This window comes from Arvicola amphibius, chromosome 2 (genome assembly GCF_903992535.2).
Source record: "Arvicola amphibius chromosome 2, mArvAmp1.2, whole genome shotgun sequence".
NCBI classification, from domain to species: domain Eukaryota; kingdom Metazoa; phylum Chordata; class Mammalia; order Rodentia; family Cricetidae; genus Arvicola; species Arvicola amphibius.
Window position 1 is genome coordinate 21,064,402 of NC_052048.2, and position 16,932 is coordinate 21,081,333.

The following is a 16,932-nucleotide window of genomic DNA, read 5'->3' on the forward strand; positions in this document are numbered from 1 at the left end:
CCTTTGAAACTACAACAGAAAACTAAAAGTTATGTGTGGGGCACATGGTCGTAATCTCAACACTTTGGAGGCCAAGGCAGAAGGATCTTTAAGCTCAAATTCAGTCTGGGCAATAGAGCAAGATTAAGGCCAGTACAGGGTACATAAAAAGCCCTGTCTCAAACAAAAGGAGAAAAATAATATGTTGATATGATTCAATAAAATATGCAATAAAGAACAAAAATCCACAATGGTTTAATAAAAGAGAATCATAACCACATTCCAGCTCTTCCTAGGACACAAAACCAAGCTCATCTTGTTAAATTAAAAGGGGTAAATGTAGCCGGACATTGGTGGCACGTGTCTTTAATCCCAGCACTCAGGAGGTAGAAGCAGGCGGATCTCTGAGTTCAAGGCCAGCCTGGTCTACAGAGTGAGTTCCAGAACAGCCAGGGAGCACACAGAGGAACCCTGTCTCAAAAAACAAACAAATAAACAAAAAAGAAAAACATTACAGTTGTTTCAAAGGACACAGGAAAACTGGGAAAACATCCACTAAAGATTAAAAGCCAAAACCAAAAATAAAGGCCTCTCTAAGTAGGATTATGAGAGAAGTTTGTTCACCTAATAAAACCTACAATGGGTGGAGAACTATCCAGAAGATCCCTTTGAAAATCAGAAATAAGATAGGACAGATGTACTTTCCATGAAGCTGAACGCCCTTCTAGAAGCGCTAGCCAGGGTAGGAATGTGAGCTGGAATAGCCCCTTTGGATGTTAGTGTGGAGATTTCTCAAAAAATTAGGAAACAACCTTCCTCAAGACCCAGTAATACCTCTTTTGGGTACATATCCAAAGGATGCTCAATTGTGCCACAAGGACATGTGCTCAACTATGTTCATAGCAGCTTTGTTTGTCACAGCCAGAAGCTGGAAACAACCTAAATACCCCTCGACCAAAGAATGGATAAGGAAAATGTGGTAATTTAACAATGAAGTACTACACAGCAGAAAAAAATAATGAGACCTTGAATTTTGCGGGAAAATGGATGGAGCTAGAAAACATTATTTTGGGTGAGGTAACCCAGACACAGAAAGACAATTATCACATGTACTTACTTATAGGTGGTTTTTAAACACAAAGCAAAGAAAGCCAGCCTACAAACCACAATCCCAGAGAACATAGACAATGAGGACACTAAGAGAGACTTACATAGATCTAGTCTACATGGGAAGTAGAAAAAGACAAGATCTCCTGAGTAAATTGGGAGCATGGGGACCTCGTGGGAGGGTTGAAGGGGGAGGGCAGAGGCAGGGAGGGGAGCAGAGAATAAGGCAGATTTTATTTTCAATTAAAAAAAAAGTGCTAGCTAGAACAGCCAGCCAAGGAAACACAGTCTAGGAACTAGAAAGTGAGAAACGTTGTTCGGCGAGACTTGAACCATGAAAGCACAAGAAAATTACAGGAAAGGTTTTGTGGGTCTAGAGTCGTTCAGAGATTCACCAGTCTGACTCAAGTTTGGGTTTGGTAAATTAGAGGCTTTTTATTAAAAAGAGACTGGTCAGGACCAAACCAGAGAGAGTGCTCCAGATAAGGTCCCGGCTATTGTCAGGCAAAGGATTATATAGGCAAACCCCCACAAAGTTATAATCTTGGGAAGCCAAATTAACTCATATTGTGTTTGGGTTCGGGCAAGGCTTGATTATGTAACAGACTCCAGTGGGTTCCTCAGTCATCTAAGCAAGCAGGTGTTTCACACAAAAGCAGAATTTAGCCATCAACCTGTTTAATATTGTGACCTCATAGAAATAGCTGAGGCACTGAAATATTTTGCAACAATCGGCAATTTTTTAAAGAACAGCCCAACTGTTTCAGAATATTTATTTACACTGTGTGAGAATGTGCCACTGTGACTGATTTAATAAAGAGCTGAATGACCAGTAGCTAGGAAAGAGAGACAAGAAGAATTTCTGAGGATAGAGAAGAAGGAGAGAAATCTAGGTGCTTGAATTATGCCAGAGAGAAGCCAATGAGACACAGAGGGAGTTGGACATACAGAATGAAAAGAGGTAAAAAGTCAAATGATAAAACATAGATTAAGGGGCTGGAGAGATGGCTCAGTGGTTAAGAGCACTAACTCTTCTTCCAGAGGTCCTGAGTTCAATTCCCTGCAACCACATGGTGGCTCACAACCATCTGTAATGAGATCTGGTACTCTCTTCTGGGGTGCAGGTACACATGCAGGCAGAATACTGTATATGTAATAAATAAATAATCTTTTAAAAAAATCTCAAAAAAGAAAAAAAACAAAACACAAAACAAAACAAAACCACCATAGATTAATAGGAGCAGATTAGTTTAAGTATAAGAGCTAGTGGAACAAACCTAAGCTAAAGCCAAGCTTTCTTAATTAATAAGTCTCTGTATCAATTATTTGGGAGCTGTGTGGCTCTCCCAGGACTTGACCATTGTCCCAAATTTCTCAATTTTCTCAGGGTCCCCTAAAGATGTTGTCACCCTCAGACAATGGAAAACAGTCAAGAGGCGGGGTGGGTGGGTTTTGGTCTTTTGATGGATTATGGATGTTTATTATCATTTAGGGCGTTGACTAAAAGTTGTTGGTCATAGTCAGGGAGGAAGCTAAGCAAAGGAGATTAGATTCAGTGATCTCATTCTGAAGATAAAAATGGGGGATATAGAAATGATAGGCTAAAAGAATAGATTATTGAATATACTTTTTGTTGAGGGAATGGCGGGCTGTGTCCCGCCACCCGGCTAGCTTTGCCCAAAATAATTACACGGAAACTGTATTCTTTTAAACACTGCCTGGCCCATTATCTGTAGCCTCTTATTGATTAATTCTCACATCTTCCTTTAACCCATATTTAGTAATCCGTGTAGCACCACGAGGTGTGGCTTACCAGGAGAGATCTTAACCTGCGTCCATCTCAGAGAGGAGAATCATGGTGACTGCCTGAAGCGTCTCCCCCTCTTTCCCAGAATTCTTTTCTGTCTACTCCACCTACCTAATTTTCTGTCTCTTAAAGGGCCAAGGCAGTTTTCTTTATTAATTAACCAATGAAAGTAACATAGATAGATAACTCTTCTCCATCATTTCCCCTTTTTCTGTTTAAACAAAAAAGAAAGGCTTCAACTTTAACATAGCAAAATTACATATAACAAAACAGTTATCAAGCAAGTATTACAGTTACAATATTTAAATCTATTTTATCTTTTATCATAACTAAGGAAAGGTATAACTATCTATTTATTCTTCAACTCCATCAAAGACTCCAGAAGGATATAATATTACCTAAGTAAACAAGTCATATGCAACTTTCAAACTCTAGAAATGACAGAGACAACTCGCTGCCTGGACAGTCACCCAAAGTTCCTCTGTACCGTTGGGGCATCCATCTTCAGCCTACAGGCCCATAAGTATCCAGCAGACATTTCCATGAAGCAGGAAATTCCAAAGACAGTTCAGTCACTTTCTGCTGTGTCCTGCAGAACATCTCGTAGACTCTTTAATGAATCAGGAACCCCAAAAGGCCATCTCACCTTTAGGCAAGTTCAGCAGTCCTCTTTCTGTGGGTTCCTTGTGTCCAGTTTATGCAACAGTCCAGGCAAGAGCAGTTTCTTGCCCAAATGGCTAACAAACTCCATAAGGAGCCTCTTCGATGCCCATCTTCCTCTCGAAGTAGATTGGTTCTGCCAGGAGCAGACGTGTCTCATTGTCATGAAAAACCCTAAGTTATTAAAACATTAAATGCCATATTCTGCAGTCTTTGAAAGATATGAAGAATGTCTATCTAACTGAAATATATCTCTACATATCTAGAAAATCTAATAACATGACTACAAGCTTAACTATTATCAATGATTATCCATTAACAACCTATATTTCCTAATTATACATTACATTTTTAAATGAACTATACAATTACAATACCTTAATCAAGATCAGAAATACATATACATATAACAAATTGACCTTAAAATCCATACCAATGCAAATTATTCATATCTATATCATCTCCCCCTTTAAATGTAAAAGAACATTTATAAACAATATTTGGGAAAATGGGTGCAGTTTTGTCTCTCCAAACTGCTTCCTGCTGAATGGGGGCGTTGTTATTTAGGTCTTTCATGGTATAACCTGTCTGCCAGGTTCATCTCAGTCGGCAGTTGAGTGAAGTAATTTTTTGAGGGTGTTCACAGCAACCTTTCAGGAGGGCGTGGTCTATCATACCATATTGGAATAGAAGCAATCCACAGAGTCTCATCCTCTGTGAAAACAAAAGAAGAAACTCTTTTCCAAAGCATCACGTTCTTAGATCCAAATTCTGAAGTCATACCGTTAAGATGTCCATTCTGGTCTAGACTGGCAGCCCATATAATGAAATGTCTCTCTGTATTTAGCTCCTTTACAGTCAAAAATTTCAAAGAAAACACAATAAAATACATAATTCAGACTCTCTGTGAATTTTTCATTTTTACGTGGCTTATTTTTACTCTATCACTTACTTTATTCTGTCTCTTTAAAGACTTTACCCTTTTTTAAGGCATTAACTTTATTCTCTATATTTTTTCTTCTCTCTCTCAAGCCTACGTATATTCATCCAACATTGTGAGCCATTTAAAGGCCTTCTATGTCTGAATCTTTCCTATTGTGAATCTGTAATTTTTTTTACTATCCAGGAGCATTTCTTAAAAGGTTAAGCACTTCTTAAAAACTTAAGTTGTGGGCTGGAGAAATGGCTCAGAGGTTAAGAGCATTGCCTGTTCTTCCAAAGGTCCTGAGTTCAATTCCCAGCAACCACATGGTGGCTGACAACCATCTGTAATGGGGTCTGGTGCCCTCTTCTGGCCTGCAGACATACACACAGACAGAATATTGTATACATAATAAATAAATAAATATTTAAAAAAAAAAAAAACTTAAGTTGTGCCACGTAGAGGTAATATGGTACCGCCTGTTTCCAGCCCAGTCTAAACCTTAACTGCGCTGTTATCATGGTAATTACAATAGATCCTGCCTGAGATCAGCACAGTTCAGCATGGTGGAGCAGAGCCACAGCCTCTCCTGCCTCAGTCATTTGGTGCCCCTGAGCCGCACACAGTTCCAGGCACACAGCAGTCCACATTGGAGCCGCAATCAGCAGTTTAATTCTGAGACTGAGCGTGCAGCACAGAAACTCTTTTCAATCAAGTTACAGCCAAATCTGATGCGCAGAGCACCGCGCAGCCTGGAAACATCTCTCTGTATGGCAGAAATCTGCCATGTTCTCCCGATCGCCTAAGCCTGATTCTGCCATCAGCCCAAGTGCAGGCAGGGAGCTCTGAGCCATTGGCCTGGTCTCAGAGCACTCTCCTTCCGATCCCAAGCAGGAACACAAATATCCAGTCCATAAAAGCCACTGAAATGCTTTATAGCCAGAGTTTGCACTGGTGGCACAGCCCCAGGAAGCCGCGTTTTAAAATGACTCAGCTTTTTCTCTGCCGCTATTGCCGAAACAGGAAATCTCTCTACAGCATGTCCAGGAAAACATCAAAAAGCTGTGTTAAACTCTCTCTCTCTCCTTTATTTAAATCCCTCTCAGGTCTTTAAGTGGATTTAGTTACCACGTTGGGCGCCAATCTGTTGAGGGAACAGTGGGCTGTGTCCCGCCACCCGGCTAGCTTTGCCCAAAATAATTACACGGAAACTGTATTCTTTTAAACACTGCCTGGCCCATTATCTGTAGCCTCTTATTGGTTAATTCTCACATCTTTCTTTCACCCATATTTAGTAATCCGTGTAGCACCACGAGGTGTGGCTTACCAGGAGAGATCTTAACCTGCGTCCATCTCAGAGAGGAGAATCATGGTGACTGACTGAAGCGTCTCCCCTCTTTCCCAGAATTCTGTTCTGTCTATTCCACCTACCTAATTTTCTGTCTCTTAAAGGGCCAAGGCAGTTTTCTTTATTAATTAACCAATGAAAGTAACATAGACAGATAACTCTCCTCCATCAACTTTTAAACTAAAAAAGCAACTATTCATCTCAAATATTTTACATTAGTATGGATTTTAGTATACTGATGCAAATTTAAGGCTATTTTAGTTATATGACATATATGTTTCTACTCTTGTTTAAGGCATTGTACCCATGCAGTTCATTTAACAATATAAGGTAAATGTCTAGTCCTTGAAAGCTATTGTAATAAACTGTTTAAGATAGTTAAGAAATACAGGTTAGTAGTTAGTCATCTATAACAAACAAATTTGCAGTCATGTTAGGTATGTTTTCAAGGTCAAGCAGATATATTTTAGGAAGATAGATGGTCTTCAAACACTTCAGAGATATGGCATTTAAGATGTTTTAATAACATAAGGCATGACAGTGAGACAAGTCTGCTCCTGGAAGTACCAATTTACTTAAAAAAGGGATAATGAGTATCAAAGGACCTCCATATGGAGTTCACTTTCAATGTGGCAAAGCTAGTCACTGGGCAAGAAACTAGCTTTGTCTTGACTGCTGACAGTATGCTGTCCAAATTGGATGAGCAGGAAACAAAAGAAAGAGACTGCTGAACTTTACCAAGGCAAGGTAGGACAGTTATTCAAAATTCCTGCTTTACAGAAAAGTCTGTCACATATTCTAGGCTGTAGGCTGAAGATGGATGCCCTATCACTGCAGAGGAACCTTAGGTGACTGTACAGGCAGCCAGCTGCCTTTGTTACTTCTATAGTTTTGGAAGTTGTTTGCTTTGTACTTCCTATTTATTTAGGTAATGTTACATCCTTCTCCAGTCTTTGATAGGGTTGAAGACTAGGTAGTTATAGTTACAGTTTTCCTTGTTATCAAATTCAGTAAAGAAGCTTACATAAGAGGTGTAAAGTTTATAAGATTGAGAAACATAAATGCTTACATTGTTTATCTAAAAAAATGCCTTGGAGTCTAAAAAGATCTTTTTAGGATGGTAATACAAGTTATGGTAGAAAATTATTTAGGTATAAAACTTTGGACTCACAAAGATAAGATAGATAATACAGTACCTTCTCCAAATTTGGCAAATATAAATGGACTGAACATTGTGAATGTAATTCTTATCTGATAATTGTTCTTATTGTACATAGTTTTACTATGTAAGAGGTAAAACTTTCCCTTTTTATTTCCATAAAGGGGGAAAATGTCATAGGATATTTGTACTCTGTGTGAAGATGTGTTGCTGTGATTGGTGTAATAAAGGTCTGAATGACCAACGGCTAGGCGGGAGAGGATAGGCAGGGTTTCTGGCAAAGAGAAGTGAAGAACTGAGAGGAATGAGTCTGGGTGCTCCGGAGATGCCAGTGGGAAGCAGAACAATCTGACATAGGGGACGGAGGAAAGGCAACCGAGTCATGGGATAGAATGTAGACTAATAGAAACAGATTAATTAAGTTATAAGAGTTAATTAGAAAAAAGCCTACGCTAAGGCCAAGCATTCATAATTAATAAGTCTGTGTTGTTATTTGAGGGCTGGTGGTCCCAAAGAGGAAGCTTACTCCACCCAGTTGCACCAGGAATTGTACCAGCTGATGGTACATTCAAGGTGGGAGGAACTAAAAACCCCAGTTTGTATAAGCCCAGCACAACAAATTTATCCTCTAAACATAATGTTCACCACCACAAAGGCAGTCCATTAGGTTACTCAGCAATGTAAAGATCAATGTGGGGATCTGAACATTCTTTCCTCTGTGAAAATCCCTCCAAGGTGTAGTTAGAAAGAAGAGAAATAAGTGTGGTACGAATAAAATGATACCTGGGGAAATAGCCTAAGAAATCAAAGCTTTTACAGAAAAAGGTACAGTTTTTCCTTCCAGCTAAGCACAGGTATAAGTATACTGATGCGGTTTGTTAAGTGGTCACATTTCAGGGGTAAATAACAACATGGGCCTTGACTCCTTTACTCATACATCTGTAAAAAAAAAAAATCTCTGTTCTTTTGAAAGTAGATGAAAGTGTGGCTCAAGGGGCCAGAGGTAATCAATAGTTAATGTGTTTGTTGTACAATCATGGTGACTGGCATCCAGATCCCTGCACCTACCCAAAACCCACACATCTATAACTCCAGCCCTAATCTAATTTTTACTAGTGTTTCCTAGGGACGAGTTCCAGGCTTGTGTTATTGGTAGGACTGTCACCAAGGCAGTGAGTATCTTTTTCTCAATGAATTCTACTGACAATGCTGGGATTTTATTTACTCTTTTCTGGCAGTGTACTGATTCCTGGTGAGCTGGGACCTGTTGTGGAACAGTTTCCTCCGAGATTGAAACATTCCACCCTGAAAGGAAGCTCCTTAAGCGGGAAGGCAAACAACTCAAGAGAGCTCAACAAGTCACTGAAGCTGACCAGATTCACTAGGGGTTTCCCTGCCATAGTAAGCAATAAACGCTGAGAGTCCCTCTCAGATAGAAGGGAGCTGAGCAGCAAGGAAGACTCTCAGAAGAGCCAACCTCAGACCAGCTGCCTGGAAGAAGCAGACACCAGACAGCTGCTTTGAAGAGGTTTAGTTCCACGGAGTCACTTGGAAAGGACACTCTCCAGCCTGTTGAGCTGCCTGGAGGCTGTGCAGTGTTTCCAGGTTCCCAGCTTTTGTGAGATGTCACCCATGCTGAGGGTGGGCTATGGTGATGCATCTGTCTTAGAGTCATTTCTGCTCCTGTAAACAACCCCTCACCCATATGCCTGTAAGTAACCCCAATAAAACTCATTGGTTCACCAGGTTGGATGTTGGTGGTATCTGTACTTTGGTCTGTTCTGGGCTTCTTATCTGGGGAGAGTAGATGTGTATTTTGTTTCCCTATGAAAAGTTTTGTCACACAACAGTACCTACTGGATTTTATGACTCTAAAATTCTATTTATTCTTTATAGTTAGTAAGCATATTGAGGATCCATTTTGGAGGACAATTATATTTGGTTTTCTATGATAGACCCTGAAGGACAATTTTCCAAAAGACAAATGTACTCATCAGGACGATCTGGGTAACCCTGTGCTCTGCAGAAGGGAACTGAGATGTGTGTGACTAGTTCACGACCCTCCAATCCTGTCTTCCAACTCCTGGACCCAGTTGGGAGTAAGCAGGGTCATCACTCTCTAAAGAACGCTCATTTTACATTATTTCAGGTCGCAACACAACAGCTACAGAACCTTGAAGGCTGTGTCTAGTGCAACTTCCGACAAGTGAGGTATCGCTGGCGAGGCTCGCCTTTGCTGTGTTAGCTGCCCTGTTAAGGCGTGTGGTCTCACGGTGACTAGGACGGTTCATCAGATTTTGACATTCTGGGTCCTTAGCTGGTTACTGTGCCCTGGAGGGACTTTTCTAAGGAAGTAGTCCTAGAACTCCATGGGGTTCCCCACAGTGGACCCTGTAGAGGTGCAGCGATGGGCAAACTTAATGTAATAAACATAGGGGCATTTCTCACTGAAGCTACTTTTCATTATTGTAAATGGAAAATCAGGTCCACTGCTCACCACTCTACCAAAAACTGAGAGACTCACATTGGTAAAAAGAAAACAGTGTGTTTATAGTTTTGTTCAGATTTAGGTAGAGAAAGTTTCTCAGTTCTCTTCTGATCTACACATCTACACATATCTCCTTTTCTATATATCAATCAGTTCGGGTTTTGTTGTTGTTGTTTGTTTTTGGTTTTTGAGACAGGGTTTCTCTGTGTAACAGCACTAGCTGTCCTGGAGCTAGCTCTTGTAGACCAGGCTGGCCTTGAACTCACAGAGATTCTCCTGCCTCTGCCTCCCAAGGGCTGGGATTAAAGGCGTGCATCGCCACCACTGCCCAGCACAATCAGCTTGTTGATGTATAGAAAAGACAACACAGAGCTGGAGAAATGGCCATCTAAGTGTGAGGATCTACACCAAGGGCTCAATTAGGATAAACCATGATGGGTGGCTGAGACATCAGAGCCCTGATCCTTTGTGGCAGAATGGATTTCTGTAGTGAGGATCTGTGGGCCTGCTTTTCATCCTGCCCTGCTCCCACATGATTAGCTTTTCACCTGAAATAACAACACACAAACTGTATTCCTTTAAACACTGCTTGGCCCATTATATCTAACTTCTTCTTGGCTAACTTTCATATCTCTTGCTTTAACCCATGTCTAATAATCTATGTAACACCATGAGTGGTATCTTACTGGGAAGGATGCAGCATGTCTGACCTGGTGGCTGGCTTCATGGCGACTGTCCCAGAGAGGAGAGGCAGGGCAATTGTCTGAGCCATCTACCTCACTTCCTTCTTCCTGTTCTGTCTACTCCACCCACCTATGTTCTAACTTATTAGGCCAAACAGTTTCTTTATTAATTAACCAATGAAATCATCAGATAGATAGAAGACACACCTACATCAGATTTCATCTTGTCTCTTTCTTCTAGTCTTCCTCCTTCCTCGGGAGTATATCTTTTCCTAATCAACTGTCCTTGCTTCTTCTGCAAGTCTATCTATCTATCTATCTATCTATCTATCTATCTATCTATCTATCTATCTAATCAATTCATTGAGGACCGAGGACCCTGGAAGTCCTTTAGAGGGTCTTCTGAGCCTTGGTAACATCCAGTGTCAACAGGGTCTATTTTCAAGTGCTTAATGTGTTATTTTTCAAAAGTGCATTCCATGAGCTGGAGAGATGGCAGAGAAAACAAAGCTCAGTGGTAGATGGGAGGGCTTACCCACTTACCATGGGTAAGGCTGTGCATTCAATCCTGAGCACCTCAAAAAAAAAAGAGTTTGAAAGGGTAACATATGTTGTATGTATACCCCCTCCCCCCCACACACATATTCTTTTTGAAGGATCTTTTTTCAATGTCCAATAGGTAATTAATAAAACCTATGAACTAAAATAATAAGTCTAATACAAGGAAGAATGCAACATTCATGTCAATAAACAGACCATCTAGTATATAAGCACTTAATAACAAAAAGGAAGGAAAACTAAAAATAAAAAGAGGGCTGAATGCTGAGCAGGGGTGGTGCACACTTTTAATCCCTGCATTTGGGAGACCGAGGCAGGTGGATCTGTGAGTTCAAGAGGGCTGATCATGATAAAAAAAAATACTTAGAAACCAACCAGTTATAAGGAAAACATCAGTATAAATGTGTGTCTACACAAAATGCAGCATACATTGCAGAGAGGTTTGAGCTAAGTTTAAAACTAAAATTGAGATTAAAAAAAGGAAGGCACATTTTATGACACTCAGAAAATAAAGAGCTTCTAAGGCAGAAGCATATATCAAAAATGATTTTTAAAAAGAGTGATATATTTGATGCTATTCAGGACTTTAAAATTGATGTGTATCAAAAGACAAACACTAATGAGCAAACAATATCAGAATTTATAGCAATTGTGATGGTAAAATCTCTATCATCAGATAGTGAAGATAGAGAGCCCATATAAATCAATGAAATGCCAAGACCTTCCCCTCCCCAAGAAAATTGACAAAAATACACAATTCACAAGTAATATGCAAATACTCAGTGAGCGTGGGGAAAATAGAAACAGAAACAGAACAAAGTAATAGTTCTTTTTTTTTTTCAGTTTTTCGAGACAGGGTTTCTCTGCAGCTTTTTTAGAGCCTGTCCTGGAACTAGCTCTTTTAGACCAGGCTGGCCTCGAACTCACAGAGATCCGCCTGCCTCTGCCTCCCGAGTGCTGGGATTAAAGGCATGCGCCACCACCGCCCGGCCAAAGTAATAGTTCTTAAGGCATACACAGGTAAAGGTTCTCGATTAATTAAAAATCTGTAGATCTATTTTATTTTCTGTGTATAAGTGTTTTGGCTGCATATATGTATGTGTGCCACATGTATGACGACTATCCTCAGAAGTCAGAAGATGGCGTTGGATCCTTTGCAACTGGAAGTATGGGTAGCAGCCACCTGGTCCCAAGATTCTGAGAAACAAACCAGGGTCCTGTTACAAGAGCCACAAATGTTTTAACTGCTGAGCCTGCTCTCTCCAACCCCACCCCCGGGGCCCAGTAAACAATTTTTTTAGAGAATATTCTTGAAAATGTTCAGCCAAGGCTTGGGAATATAGCCCAGTGTGGCATGCTTGACTAGCATGCGTGAAGCCCTGAGTTTGTGTCTCAGCACACATAAGGCAGGCATGGCTGTACATTCTTATAATTCCACCACTGGGGAGGCAGGGGCAAGGGGATAACAAAGTTCAAGGAGCTGGAAAACAGGAAGGATTTTTGAACAGAAAACATAAACAGCACAACTGTATTCTGACATCATAAAATAATTTAAATTGTGGAGGTTATTTCTCATAGCCCGTGTTGCTATGCCATTAAATCTCTATTAGGTACCTCGTTTAATATCCTGGGTATACTCCATGCCAAATGGCAGAGAAAGAACATCTGGATTGGTGGACTGAAGGACACTTGTTTATAACACATCTTTGTGAGCCAAAGAGCTGTCAGGGTATTGTAATAATCAAGAAACATCTGGAGACTTGCTGACGTCTCTAATTCCATTATAAGTCCCAGAGAGGCCTCTCCATGAAATTAAAGACTGCAATGTTATTAATAGCAAGATCTGTGCAAATCAGCACTGAGGTCTGGCAGCTAAAGAGACCCACGGATGGGTACCTTTGTTGGGCCACAAAGCTGTAGCCTAAAAATGCTCGTGGATGTGGCGCTCCGTGGGAACATGGAGCAAATGGCCAAATTCAGTAAGAAGACTAAGTTTCCAAGTGGTTGCATCACAGATGGCCCTGTTCCTTCACATCTCATCTCTTCATGTTCACTTGGTGTCACGTGTGACATAGCTTGCTTACAGTAAAGGTGGGTCTTGCCTACAGAGTGGGTCTGCTAGTGTAGCCATGAGATTACAGCCGTGACTTAGATGGTCCGGGAGGCTTGGCCGGAGCCTCACAGTGAAACCCCTCTACAGTGGAATCAGTTCAGCATCATGGATTTCATAAGGCCAACAGTGACCTGGACAGTGATCATTACTAGGTCTGGAAAACCAGCAGAATACTGGCCGCCATCAGTGGCTGAAGCGCTCGCTATGCAAGTGTGAGGGCTTGAGCATGGATCCTTAGCATTGATGTGAGCAGCCAGGTGCATGGCAGCAAGGCCTGTGATCCCAGGACTGGGAGGCAGAGAAAGGAGGGTACTAGGAACTCAATGGTCAGCCAACCTAGCCAATCAGTGAGCTCCAGGCTCAAGAGAGACCTTGTCTCAAAAAATAAGGTGGAGTCCTTAATCCCAGCACTCAGAAGGCAGGGGCAGGCAGATCTCTGGAAATCCCAGGCCAAATTGGTCTATATAGTGAGTTTCAGGCCAGTTAGGGCAACACAGAGAGTCCTTGTATTAGTCTCAGGGGGAAAAAAATCAGTGTGGAAGCACGTGCATGTGTCAGCAGAGTCTTAGAACTGCAGAAGAAGGTTAATGATTCTGTTGATCTAATGATGAGCCAGGAATCTTATACCAAGTATCATTAAGAAGCATATTATGTTTAAACACTAAAATATAATGGGAAGAGTGTTAAAGGAAGAGGCCTGACACTGACCTCTTTACACATGCATGCATGGGTGTGTGCACTTGCACACAATGCATACATACATACATACATACAAACACACAAAGATAGACTCTAGTACTTTGTGCACTGTGAAGTATGCTAAAGCAAACACAAAATGGTGTTTAATGTACACTTTCCACGCCTGTCTGTGATCAAGACACAGCAGGAAATCTTAGGTTGTACAAATTGAATGCAAGTATGCCTTGAAAATATAAAAAAATTATAAAAAATATAAAAAAGCAAGACAGGCATTGGAGAGATGGCTCAGATGTTGCAGAGGGGCGAGTTTCAGTTCCTAGCACCCACATGGCAGCTCACTATTGTCTTTAACTCTAGTTCCAGAGGATCCAACGCCGCCTCTGCAGGCATTTGCGAGGACCTGCATGCATATAGCATTTAAACATACTCAGGCCCACACACGAAACAGAATCAAATCTTTAAAAACAAAAAGCAAGGTGAAAGTTCTAAAGGGGAATGATTGTATGTTGTCTTATAAAAGAGCTGGTTTTAAAGCAGGACATGGAGGCCTCTGCCTCTAATCCCAGCACTCGGGAGACAAAGACAGGAGCAGATGTTTAAGATCATCCGCTACACACTGAGTTTGAGTCTATAGGAGGCCCTGTCTCAAAAACAAAGCAAAATAGGACTGGGGAGATGGCCCAGCAGTTAAGAGCACAGGCTGTTCGTCCAGAGGATCCAGGTCAATTCCAGCACCCACATGGCAGCTCACGTCTGTAACTCCAGTCGCAGAGGATCTGAACCCGCTTCTGGACTCCACGTGCATAAGCACAAACATAGGGAAAACACTCTTAAACATTAAAAATACATGATGAATTATCTTTAAAAATAAAACGGCCTGAAAGATGGCTCAGCAGTACTCACTCTTAACTGCATATTTTGGTGCAGTCTAGCTGCATTTAATTAAAATGTTCTGCTGCAGGTAACTATTACTTTGCAACGTGGAACAAATTTTCACAAAACATGGCTCTACAAATGACTATGTATTATCTACCTTGTACTTGGAGAAACAACTTGGGTAAAGTATGGTGTCTCCCTGAAGACACAGATCTGCTTTAAATAAAGGAAAGCGAATGCAGTCTTGCGAATAGAGAGCGATTCTCCACAGAGCCCCACTGAGGATACAACATGCACACTCTCGAGGTGTCCTGGGGAGAAACTGAGCTCTGCAGCCAATACCGCGTACACAAACATGCCTTAAATGCTTTGTTTACTGTAGCTCACACCCTAGGAAGCTGGAGGAGGATCCTGCCAAAACCATTATGTTTCCTTGAGATTTGTCCTGGTTTAAAATCTGCCTCTTTTGAAAAATGCTTCTCCCACTCGGCATCAAAGTCATAATTGGGTTGGAAGTTCACACGCGCTGATACTCAGGCAGCAGGGACCTGAAACAGACACACGCAGAGCACTGGGGATGCTTTTTCAGGCCCCACAAAGAGAACAGAATCTGGGCACTCAGCTCAGCCTCTGAGAGTTTATGCCACTGTCGGACATTTGGAACAGCACTGCTGTAGGCTCTTCAAAATCAGAATGTCACACTGACACAATGGGATGAATGGAGAGGTGCTGGGAAAGACAAGGGGCCCGAGGCTGATGTCGTTGGCATATTATAATTCGACCACTCAGACCTGCAAGGCTGACTGAGATGGCTACTTATCGTTTTCTGCTTTATTCCAATTGCATGTGTATAGCCTTCGTCTTGTACACTTTGCAGTTCTTATCATACACTTGACAGCAGGGCATCCCAACCCGTTCCTGGATTTTTCCTCCTTTCCTTCACTCCAACTCACAAATAATCCCCGCCCTTCTCCCCTTCCCCCTTCTCTTCCCTCCCCCTGCCTGCCGCTATCCCTGATTATAGTGTTTCTAGAAGGTGATCTACCCCAAACTCCAAGATGCGACTCATTTGAGAACCTTGATCCACCCCTGGAGTGGGCGCTTTTGTCCTGTAACCAACTTCCTCCCAATTCCTTATTTTGTGTCATCTCTGAATTCTTTTTTTGATGGAGACAGTGCATACGGGCAGAGGTTTCTATATCTGGTCTCTATCTTTGAGGTCTTCCTAGCCCCCCCCCCCCCTACACACACACAACAAGGCTACCATTTATAGCAATTCCTTGAAAGTACAGGAGCTAAGAGGAAACACAGTGAAAATAGCAAATTACCAAGGATGCACATAGGCTGATTTGCTCTGAAATGTGTATCATTAGTAATAGATTAATGGTAAACAGAGGACTTTCCTTATATCAAAGCTGTGTTGGTCCATAAGTGATTTTCCTTAGGCAAATGGAGCTGAAACAGACTTACGTCTTCAGCAAGAAAGGGAACTCCCCTATCTTGGTCGCTGTGCCAACAGGTATCCATCCTTTCATCCCTACCTAAGGAAATAAAACAGTACTTAGCTACTTCCAGGGATACTTTTTTCAGAGAGTACCCCTGCACCTTACTCAGTTTGTACCTGAGACACTCAGAGCACACCATTTTCTCAGTCTTAGGGTCATAAGCAGGCCCTGCTTCTAACCAATGATTCTTGTCTGATTTCCCTATCTGGTGGAGCAGCCAGCAGGACAGACTCTTGGGTTATCCAAGTAATCTCCTGAGGACCACTTATTTTTTTGTTAGTATTCTGGTTACAAAGTTATATATCCTGATAATCGGGCTGCTGCCAATTCTAAACTTTCTAATTACTGCATTTTATTCAACTTGATGGTTCTTGGCTGATAGAAAAAACACCCCATTTATAACACTAGAGACTTTTCAAACCAGTTTTTTCAGTTTGTTTGTTTTGGGACACAGTCTATCTATATATCTCTGGCTGGCTTGAAACTTGCTATGTAGTCAGGATTAGCTTTGAACTCGCTGTGATCCTCCTGCCTCTGCTTCCAGGGTGCTAACATTACAGGACTACAGCATTACACTGCTTTTAAAAAAAGCCTTGTTGTTAAACTAATTTGGTGGTTGAGAGCCACCTTTTTTTTTTTTTCTCCCAGTAAAATGGGAAACAAATTTAAAACAATGATAATACCTTCCACAAAGAAAAGGCAAGTGGCCAGGTGGTGGTGCAAGATTTTGATCCCAGCACTTAGGAGGCCGAGGCCAGCGGATCTCTGTGAGTTCAAGGCCAGTCTGGTCTATAGAGCAAGTTCCAGGACAGCCAGAGCTACACACAGAAACCTTGTCCTGGAAAAGAAAGGAAAGAAGGAAGGAAGGAAGGCAAGTGCTATATGATGACATAAAATGTGTCTGTTTTGTTTTTCTGAGATAAGGTCTCTACAACTCTAGTTAGCCTGGAACTTGCTATGTGACAGCGAATTCACAGATATTTATTTGCCTGATTCTCCTCCTGTGTGCTGGGACTAAAGGCACAAGC